At 35.8% G+C, this 9,240-nt stretch overlaps 1 non-coding gene across 1 annotated transcript; it reads right to left on the reverse strand.

The window, feature by feature from the left end:
- Window positions 1-1,513: 1,513 nt before the first annotated feature.
- LOC129310230 (small nucleolar RNA R71) lies at window positions 1,514-1,620 on the reverse strand. The gene has a single exon (XR_008593067.1). It is a non-coding gene; the product is annotated as a small nucleolar RNA R71 (small nucleolar RNA).
- Between the last annotated feature and the right edge of the window lie 7,620 nt (window positions 1,621-9,240).

Below are 9,240 nucleotides of genomic sequence, written 5' to 3' on the forward strand. Positions count from 1 at the left end.
GTTTTGTGTTTTGTTTAGTGTTTTTTGTGTGTTTTGAGTGTTTTTGTTCTGTTTTAGGAAAAAAAAGAAAAAAGAAATTAGTGCAATTTTCGTTGGTTTGGTGTAGAGTTGATGATACTCTGTTTCTAGTATCTTTGCTTGAAATTAAAAAATTAACTGGGAACGAATCTGAGGAAATTGAAACTTGAAATTTATTTCTTTGAAAGGTCTATATCTTAGCTTCATTTGAAAATTAGTTTGGTCAATTTTGGACGTGGGATGTGTCCTGTGAAAATTTTACAATTTAACAAGGTCCAGAGAGCCTTTACAGAGGATTCTTAAAACCCTGTTTCAACTTTGAGTTTTCATATCTCCCTCTCTGTGCGTTCAAATTGATTGATTCTAGTTTCATTTTTCTTATCACTGTCTTATATTTGTTTCTTGTGTTTAGGATTTTCTTCAATTTTTCCATTTTCCTATTTGAAAGTTTGTTAGAAGCTCTGAAGGTCTTCTGGACGAAATCCTGTTTCTCCAGACCTGTGGACCAACTTGTGAAAAATTCTAGGAACGATTGGAAAGGATTTTTAATCTGAAATTTTTATATAATTTTTCTGTATATCTATCATGTTTCTCACAAAATTTTCAGGGGAATTTATCATGTGGATTGGCTGCTAGAAAATTCACAAATTCACTATCTCCAGAGAGCCTACTATGCGAATTGCAGAATTGCCAAAGCTTCTTGATTGAGCATTTCTAACTCTCTTTCTACTTGTTTGATTTTTTTTTGATTTTTTTCATTTTGTTGCTATTGAGTTTATTAAAAAAAATAAAAAAATTATTTCTCTTGCTTTTGTGTGTTTTGAATTGTTTCTTGTTGATTTGTATTTTAGTTTAGCTTGTTCATTGTTCTTAATTTTTTTTTTTGAGTTTGATTAGTGCATGACCCGAAGAAAACATACCTCTTTTGTTGAATTAGATCCAGAAATTGAAAGAACTATTTCTAGATTGAGAAGATCACAACCTATCTTGATTCTCATTTGGTTTGTAATTCAACAATGGAAGGTATCTTAGGACATGAGCATGTGCATAATGAGGGCCATGGGAATGGGAATGAGAATTTGCATGATGATGGCCATGTAATAATGAATTTAAAGGCTTGCATAACCCTAGAGAGGAGAGGAGCATTAGGCAATTAACTCAACTTAATTGGCATGATAATCCTTATGGCTTATATATTCCTCTTACTAATGTTCAATTTGAAATTAAATCCTCTTTGATTAATGCATTGCCTAAATTTCATGGGTTATCGAGAGAGGATTGCCATAGGTTTTTGCATACTCTCCTATTGGTTTGTGATACTATGAAGCCTATGCATGTAAATGTTGATGATGTTCAAGCTAAGGCTTTTGTATTTTCTCTTGAAGGTTTAGCAAAGGAGTGGTATTTCAACTACCCTTCTTATGTGAAAGTAAGCACATGGGCCGAGCTAAGAAGACTCTTCTTAGATAAATTCTTTCTAAATTCCAAGGTCATCAATTTGAGGAAGCAAATCTATGGGGTCCAACAAGGAGAGGATGAGAGTCTCTATGAGTATTGGACTAGATTCCAAGGCCTTTTGGCTAAATGCCCACACCATCAAATTTTAGTGAGAATTTAGTCCAATATTTCTATGAGGGCTTGATTCCAAGAGACAAAGTTAACATTGATGCCGTTAGTGGTAAATGCTTGATTGACCTCACTTCCTTAAAGGCTTGGGAACTAATTGACAAGATGGCTTCAAGTGGTGCTCAATACTCTACAAGGGAAAAGAGAAATGTGAATATGGTAGGTTCCTCAATTCTTAAATGATTCATATGTGGACTTGCTAGCTGCCAAGATTGGGAGAATGTTGGCTCCACAAATATCTCAAGTGAGCAATGTAAGTACTTCTCAAGCACTTGTCCCTTATTCTTGTACTTTTTGTGACTCACCTATGCATGTAGAAAGCAATTGTCCTATTAAGTTTGAACAAGTAAATGCTATCTACAATGGACAACAATCCTATGGTGGGAGGCAAGGGCAAGGAGCTTATTCTAATACTTACAACCCTTCATGGTGAGACCATCCTAATTTCTCCTATTCAAATCCAAATATGGCTTTACAAGACAATCAATAAAGAGGATCCTATGAAAACACCTTTGGCTGTGACCCTCCACCTCATTTGTCTCAAGGTAGCTCTTCTCAAAGCTACAATCCAAGTGGTAATTCTCTTGCACCTTCTTCTAATTCTTATAATGATAGGAGGCTTGTTCCAATTGAGAGTTCTTCTAATTCGAACTCTTTAATGATGTGAATGTGTTACGTAAGCAGTTGATTGAAATGAACTCCTTGTATAAAAACATGTATGATGGCTTAGGGAATAAGGTAGAGAGTATGGGTAACAAGTGTGAGAACATGAACTCTAAAATTGATGCCCTTACTTCTCAAATGAATATGCTTGCTAACCAATTAAGTGCAGCCAATGCTCAAGCCTCTACATTACCATTCAACACCATTGCTAATCCTAAAGCTAATCTTAATGCTATCACATTGAGGAGTGGCAAGGCAAGGAGTTGGGAGAAAGAGTGCAAGAAGACAAAAGAAAAGGGAAGGCCGAGAAGCCCTCTTTAAATTCTTCAATTGATGTTAATATTTCTAGTTCTTCTTTTGCTCCTAATGATGCATCTTTTTGTAGAGATGATGAGGATGAAAACATTGAGGAGATCATATGTGAGCAACCACCATCTAAGGTGGAAAAGGGGACTATGGCCAAGTTGTTTAGCAAGGAAAAAGAGGGAGAGGCCAAGCAAAGTGAAACAAGAAAGGAGAGTTCAAGGAAGGAAGAAGGAAAGCAAAGTCAAGAGATTATGAAGAAGCTTCTTTTCCACAAGCACAAGTGGTCCCTAAGCAAGTAAAGGGACAATTTGATCAAGAGGTATATGATTTCTTCCATAAGATTCATGTTAATGTACCCTTGATAGATGTAGTTAAGAACTTTCCTAAGTATGCTAAATTTTTGAAAGATTGTTGTACAAATAAAAGAAAATTTAGGCCTCATGCAATGGTACAATTACCCTCATCTGTGAGTGCTATCATGAAGCCTCAACTCCCTATAAAATGTGAGGACCCTGGTTCCTTCACAATTCCATGCAAGATTGGCAACACACATTTTTCTCATGCATTGATAGACTTAGGTGCAGCCATTAATGTTATGCCTCTTTCAATTTATCATGCCTTGAGTCTTGATTGCATGCATAAGACACCTATGATATGCCAATTAGCGGATAGAAGTGTTAGAAGACCACATGGAGTAGTAGAAGACTTGTTGGTTTGTGTTAAAGGTCTATTATTTCCTGTGGATTTCTATGTGCTTGATATGTCAAAAGAAGGGAGTGGGGATGATATTTTGATTTTAGGAAGGCCATTTATGAGGACTGCCCGTACATCGATTGACATGGAAAAAGGTAGTTTGATTTTGAAATGTGGAGAGGATCATGTTATTTTTAATATATATGAAGCAATGAAACATCCTTTTGAGGATTATTCTTTATTAGGTGTAAGTTCCATTGAGTTATTGCTTCATGATGCTTGTGAGTCTCACATGCTTGATTCTTTCTCACATGTTGATGATGATTTGTCTCTTGTTACTACTACATGCATTGATGGATGTAGTTGTCCTATTTGTTTAGAGATTGATGCATGCTTGAATGATGCAACTACTTCTTCTCATGATTTGTTTAAAATATCTCCTATGCTTGATCTTGAAATGCTTGAGAAGGGTTTATCTTCTTGTGTTGTAGGTACTAAAGCCATTAAGGCCGAATCTATGAGTTTTTCTCCACTCAAGCTTGATGTTCTTAGGATTCCCAAGCTATTGGAGGAAAATTCTACACTTTCACATGTCGAGGCCGTGGCTCAAGTCCAAGCACTTGAGGATAAGTTGCAAGAAAAGGGGGAGGCTATAAAGAAAGAAGAGGAGAAATCAAAAACAAGTGAGAAGCCTAAAAGATAAGAGAGTACCATGGAATATTCCACCAAATTAGACTTAAAGAAGCTCATTCCCTCTTGTGTAGAGCCACCTGCCTTGGAGTTGAAGCCTTTACCATCCAATCTCAAGTATGCATATCTCATTGAGAATGAGAAGCTTCCGGTAATAATTTCTAACTCTTTATCTCTTGAGGAAGAAAATGCATTGCTTGATGTGTTGAGAAAGAACATACATGCTATTGGTTGGACTTTGGCTGACATTCCTGGTATTGACCCTATTGTGTGCACACATAAAATTTTTCTTGAGGACAATGCTAAGCCCATTAGGCAACCACAAAGGAGACTTAACCCATTGATCTTAGATGTGGTAAAGAAAGAGGTTGTCAAGCTACTTAGTGTGGGATCATCTATCCTATAGCTGACAGTGAGTGGGTGTCTCCAACCCAAGTTGTACCTAAGAAAGGGGGGATTACTGTGGTAAAAAATGAGAAAGGAGAGCTTGTTCCAACTAGAGTTCAAAATGCTTGGAGAGTGTGCATAGACTATAGGAAGCTCAATAATGTGACTAGGAAGGACCATTTTCCTTTGCCTTTTATTGATCAAATGCTTGAGAGATTGGCTTCCAAGTCCCATTATTGCTTCCTAGATGGGTTTAGTGGGTATTTTCAGATTCCTATAGCTCCTAGTGACCAAGATAAGACTACCTTTACATGCCCCTTTGGTACATTTGCCTATAGGAGGATGCCTTTTGGTCTTTGCAATGCACCTGGTACTTTTCAAAGATGCATGATGTCCATATTTTGTGATTTTATTGAACATTGCATGGAAGTCTTTATGGATGATTTTACTGTGTATGGTGAGTCCTTTGATTCATGCTTGCATTCTTTAGATAAAGTGCTTGGTAGGTGCATTGAAAAGAAGCTTGTGCTTAACTTTGAAAATGCCATTTCATGGTAGATAAAGGAATTGTTTTAGGCCATTTGATTTCTTCCAATGGCATAGAGGTGGATAAGGCCAAAGTAGATGTGATTGCTTCTTTGCCATATCCTGTTTGTTTGAAAGATTTGAGATCATTTTAGGGACATGCAGGCTTTTATAGGAGATTTATAAAGGGGTTTAGTGAAATTGCTTTGCCTATGTCTAAACTCTTACAAAAAGATGTTGATTTTGTTTTTGATGATGCTTGCAAAAGGAGTTTTGACACTTTGAAAAGCATGCTCATTTCCCCTCCCATTCTTAAAGCCCCAAATTGGTCTTTGCCTTTTGAGTTGTCATGTGATGCTTCTAATTTTGCTGTGGGAGCTATGCTTGGTCAAAGAGAGGGCAAGTTATCATATGTGATTGCTTATGCATCTAGGACCCTAGATTCAGCTCAGGTTAATTACACCACGACTGAGAAAGAGTTGTTTGCTATTATTTTTGCACTTGATAAGTTTAGATCATATCTTCTTAACTCTAAAGTTGTTGTGTACACTGACCATGCTGCTGTGAGGTACTTGTTTAAGAAGACAGATTCTAAGCCTCGCTTGATTCGATGGGTGATCTTAATGCAAGAATTTGATGTGGAGATAAGGGATAGGAGTGGTTCTACCAATCAAGTAGCGGATCATTTGTCTAGACTACCTCATTTAAAAGCTACTATGGTAAACTCTAACCCTACTATTCCTTGTGATTCATTTCCTGATGAGGCATTGTGTGCCATTTCATCTAAGCCTCCATGGTATGCCTCTTTTGCTAACTATATTGAGTGTGGAGTCTTGCCTCCTTGTGCTTCACGTTTTGCCATTGAAAAATTGAAAAGAGAGTCTAGATTTTACATTTGGGAACCACCTTTGATGTGGAAGATTTGTAGTGATAAAGTGATTAGGAGGTGTGTTGATGATGTTGATGTGCCTTTGTTCTTGAATTTTGTCACTCTCATGCATGTGGTGGTCATTTTAGCTCAAATAAGACAGCTAGGAAGGTTTTAGATTGTGGATTGTATTGGCCTAGCTTGTTTAAAGACTCTTATAATTTTGTAAAGCATGCTTGAAATGTCAAAAGGTTAGTAGTTGGGGTAAGAGACATGAAATGCCTCAACAACCCATTTTATTTTGTGAGATTTTTGATGTTTGGGGCATTGACTTCATGGGTCCCTTTCCACCATCCTTTAGTTTTGAGTACATATTACTTGGTGTTGATTATGTTTCAAAGTGGATTGAAGCCATTCCTACTAGAACTTGTGATGCTAAGATTGTTTTGAAGTTTCTCAAATCTAATATTTTTTGTAGGTATGGAGTTCCTAAGGCCTTGGTAAGTGACCAAGGATCCCACTTTTGCAACAAGATGATGAAGGCTCTCTTAGCTAAATATGGGGTGCATCACAAAATCTCTACACCGTATCATCCCCAAACTAATGGCCAAGCCGAAGTATCAAATAGAGAAGTCAAGAAGATCCTAACCAAGGTGGTGAACACAAATAGGAAGGATTGGTCTTTACACTTAGAGGATGCTTTGTGGGCTTATCGGACCGCTTATAAGACTCCCATTGGCATGTCTCCTTTTCGATTGGTATATGGAAAGGCTTGTCACCTCCCTGTGGAGATAGAGCATAGAGCCTATTGGGCCATCAAGAAACTCAACTTGGATTTCCATCTTTCGGCTAAGGAGAGATTTCTTCAAATGCAAGAACTTGAGGAGCTTAGGTTGGATGCCTATGAGTCTTCTAGGATCTATAAGGAGAAAACAAGGATCCTTCATGACAAGCTAATCTTGAGGAAAAAGTTCCAAGAAGGAGATCAAGTCCTCTTGTTCCAAACAAGGTTTATTCATAAGCATGCCAAGTTGAAGTCTAAGTGGGAGGGACCATATCTAGTGACCAAGTGTTTCCCTATGGGGTTTTGCAACTCTTGAATAAAGCCACGGGTTCCACCATGCAAATCAATGGTCACCTATGCAAGCTCTACAAAGAGGCCGAACACTTCAAAAGGAGGAGGACTTCTCTCAACATGTTTTTGAACCACCATGATAAGGTTGTATCTCTCCAACCTTGAGCTTTTACTTTCCTTTAATTGATATATTTAATGATAGGTATAGTTCAAGTGTGGGGGAGATGAACCTAGTAGGAAAATTAGAGTTTATTTGCTTTATTTGACTTCTTTGTTTTGTGTTTTAGTTTGAAAAAAAAAATTCTGCACACACTTTTGTTATGCATTCATTATTGATCTCACCTTATTTTATCACTAGTCTATACATACATTGAGGACAATGCATGATTTAAGTGTGGGGGAGAGAAAAATAAACATTTGTTTTGTTTGTTTTGTTTTGCAAAAAAAAAATTCAAAATTTTTTTGCTTTGCTTTGTTTTGTTTGAGGTTACTTAATTACCTAGCTCTTAATGGATATTTTGATTTTTGAGATGTGGTAATTTTTAGGATTGAATAGGTGTGAAGTGAACATTCTTTTACCTTGAATTAATGGATTAGAGTGGCATATTACCCTTTCATGGAAGAGGCTAAACACTCATGTGTGATTAATTCCTTAGTGATGTTACCCTTTAGAATTTGTTTCACTTCTTAATTAAGACCACATATCTTGCACTTGTTTGATAGGAGATGAGAGATGGCATTCATAAAAAATAGCCAAGAGCCAAATAGCCAACCTATTATCATTTATTATCCTTTGTTAGCCACTTTGAGCCTTTGGTTTGATTCTTAAAAAAAAAATATTCACCCTATTTTTCCCTAAGGAATGCATGTTACACTTTTATATGTCTTTTTAATATTCATTGCATGTCCTAGATCAAATGAGTGGATGCCTATTATTATCTATCCATTACTCTTTATCCTTTATTACTTACATCCATTGTTTTCAAAGAGTTAGGGGCAAACAAAAAAAAAACAAAGATAGATTTAAAAAAAAAAGAAAAGAAATAAAGTTGCTAGAAAAAGAAAAAAAAAGAAGAGAAAAAAAAAAAAGAAAAAAAAATAAAAAGTTGCCTAGCTCATCCATTCCATTTGTTTATTATTTCTTATCATTTCTTTCCATCCTCATTGTGTTAAGGTGTTCACTCAATTGAGTTAGGTTATGCTTTGCATATTAAGGGGATATATCTTGATTTAGCATTATTTTGATGCTAACCCTATTTTTTTTATATACATGCATTTCTTAGACATCCTTTCATTACCTATATTACAACCTAATAAAGTCCATTTGATTCTTGATTGCAAGTGCTATTTAGTGATGGAGATGTAGAAGGGTTACAAATTTATAGTAGGGTTTATCCTAAGAAATTTTGAGTGAAATTTAATACCTTATACACTTTGAGTGATGAGAACAAACACTTAACCTAGAGAGGCTTACTCTTTGACATTGATTCTTGGTAAGGGTTTGTTTATGATGTGCATAATTTTTTCCTAATTATTGCCACATTGATTGATAATTTGTAAAAGTTCATGAGCTAGTATTTTAGTGACTTTGAACATGTTTTTCTCTTATTTCTTTGTCTTATAGTTTCTTTTGGGACCTTTTTCACTTGATTTTGCCCGGAGTGCAAAAGCTAAGTGTGGGGGAATTGATAAAACACATTTGTTACCCACTTTTATTTGTCAATTAGGACCCTTTTATTAATGATTTATCACCTTCAAGTGCACACATTGCATTGGATTTGTAATTTTGCCTAAGTTTCTAAGTTCAGTGCACTAGGGGCATTTTGGTCAAAAAAATGAACTTTTGAGAAAATGTACAAGAAAAATTGACAAGTGCATTTTATGTCCAGTTGATGAGTGGTGAAATTATATTTTTAAAATTCATTTTAGTTTGGGAGTAATTAAATAAAAAAGTCAACACTTTCTTAAGTGTCTTAGTTTGTCCTAGTTTTTGGTTTGCCTTTGTGTGGAAATTTTTTATATAATTTTGTGCAGCCTGAAACTTGGTTAATTTGATAAATTCTCCCTTCTAATTATGAATTTAATTCTGGACATGAATTAGATTTTATTATATCATATGCTATTTAATTGAATTATGTGATTTATGTGACATAGGTGGCATGTGACTTGTGCATCAATTGGGCAATTGAGGTCAACACTCCTTGAGGTCAATGGCTGATGGTTTGCACGTGAATTATGATTATTTTGAGGGATTAAATCAGCTGAAATGATGTGGATGACACATGGGAAATTAGGCACACATTGGAATCATCTACAAACCAATAAGAAGTTGCCACCTTGCAAGTGTGACAAGGCTCCCATTTACATTTTAATTTTTTTTATTAATTAA

Source organism: Prosopis cineraria, unplaced genomic scaffold (genome assembly GCF_029017545.1).
Source record: "Prosopis cineraria cultivar Desert tree isolate PC_DT_omini unplaced genomic scaffold, ASM2901754v1 PC4, whole genome shotgun sequence".
NCBI lineage: Eukaryota > Viridiplantae > Streptophyta > Magnoliopsida > Fabales > Fabaceae > Prosopis > Prosopis cineraria.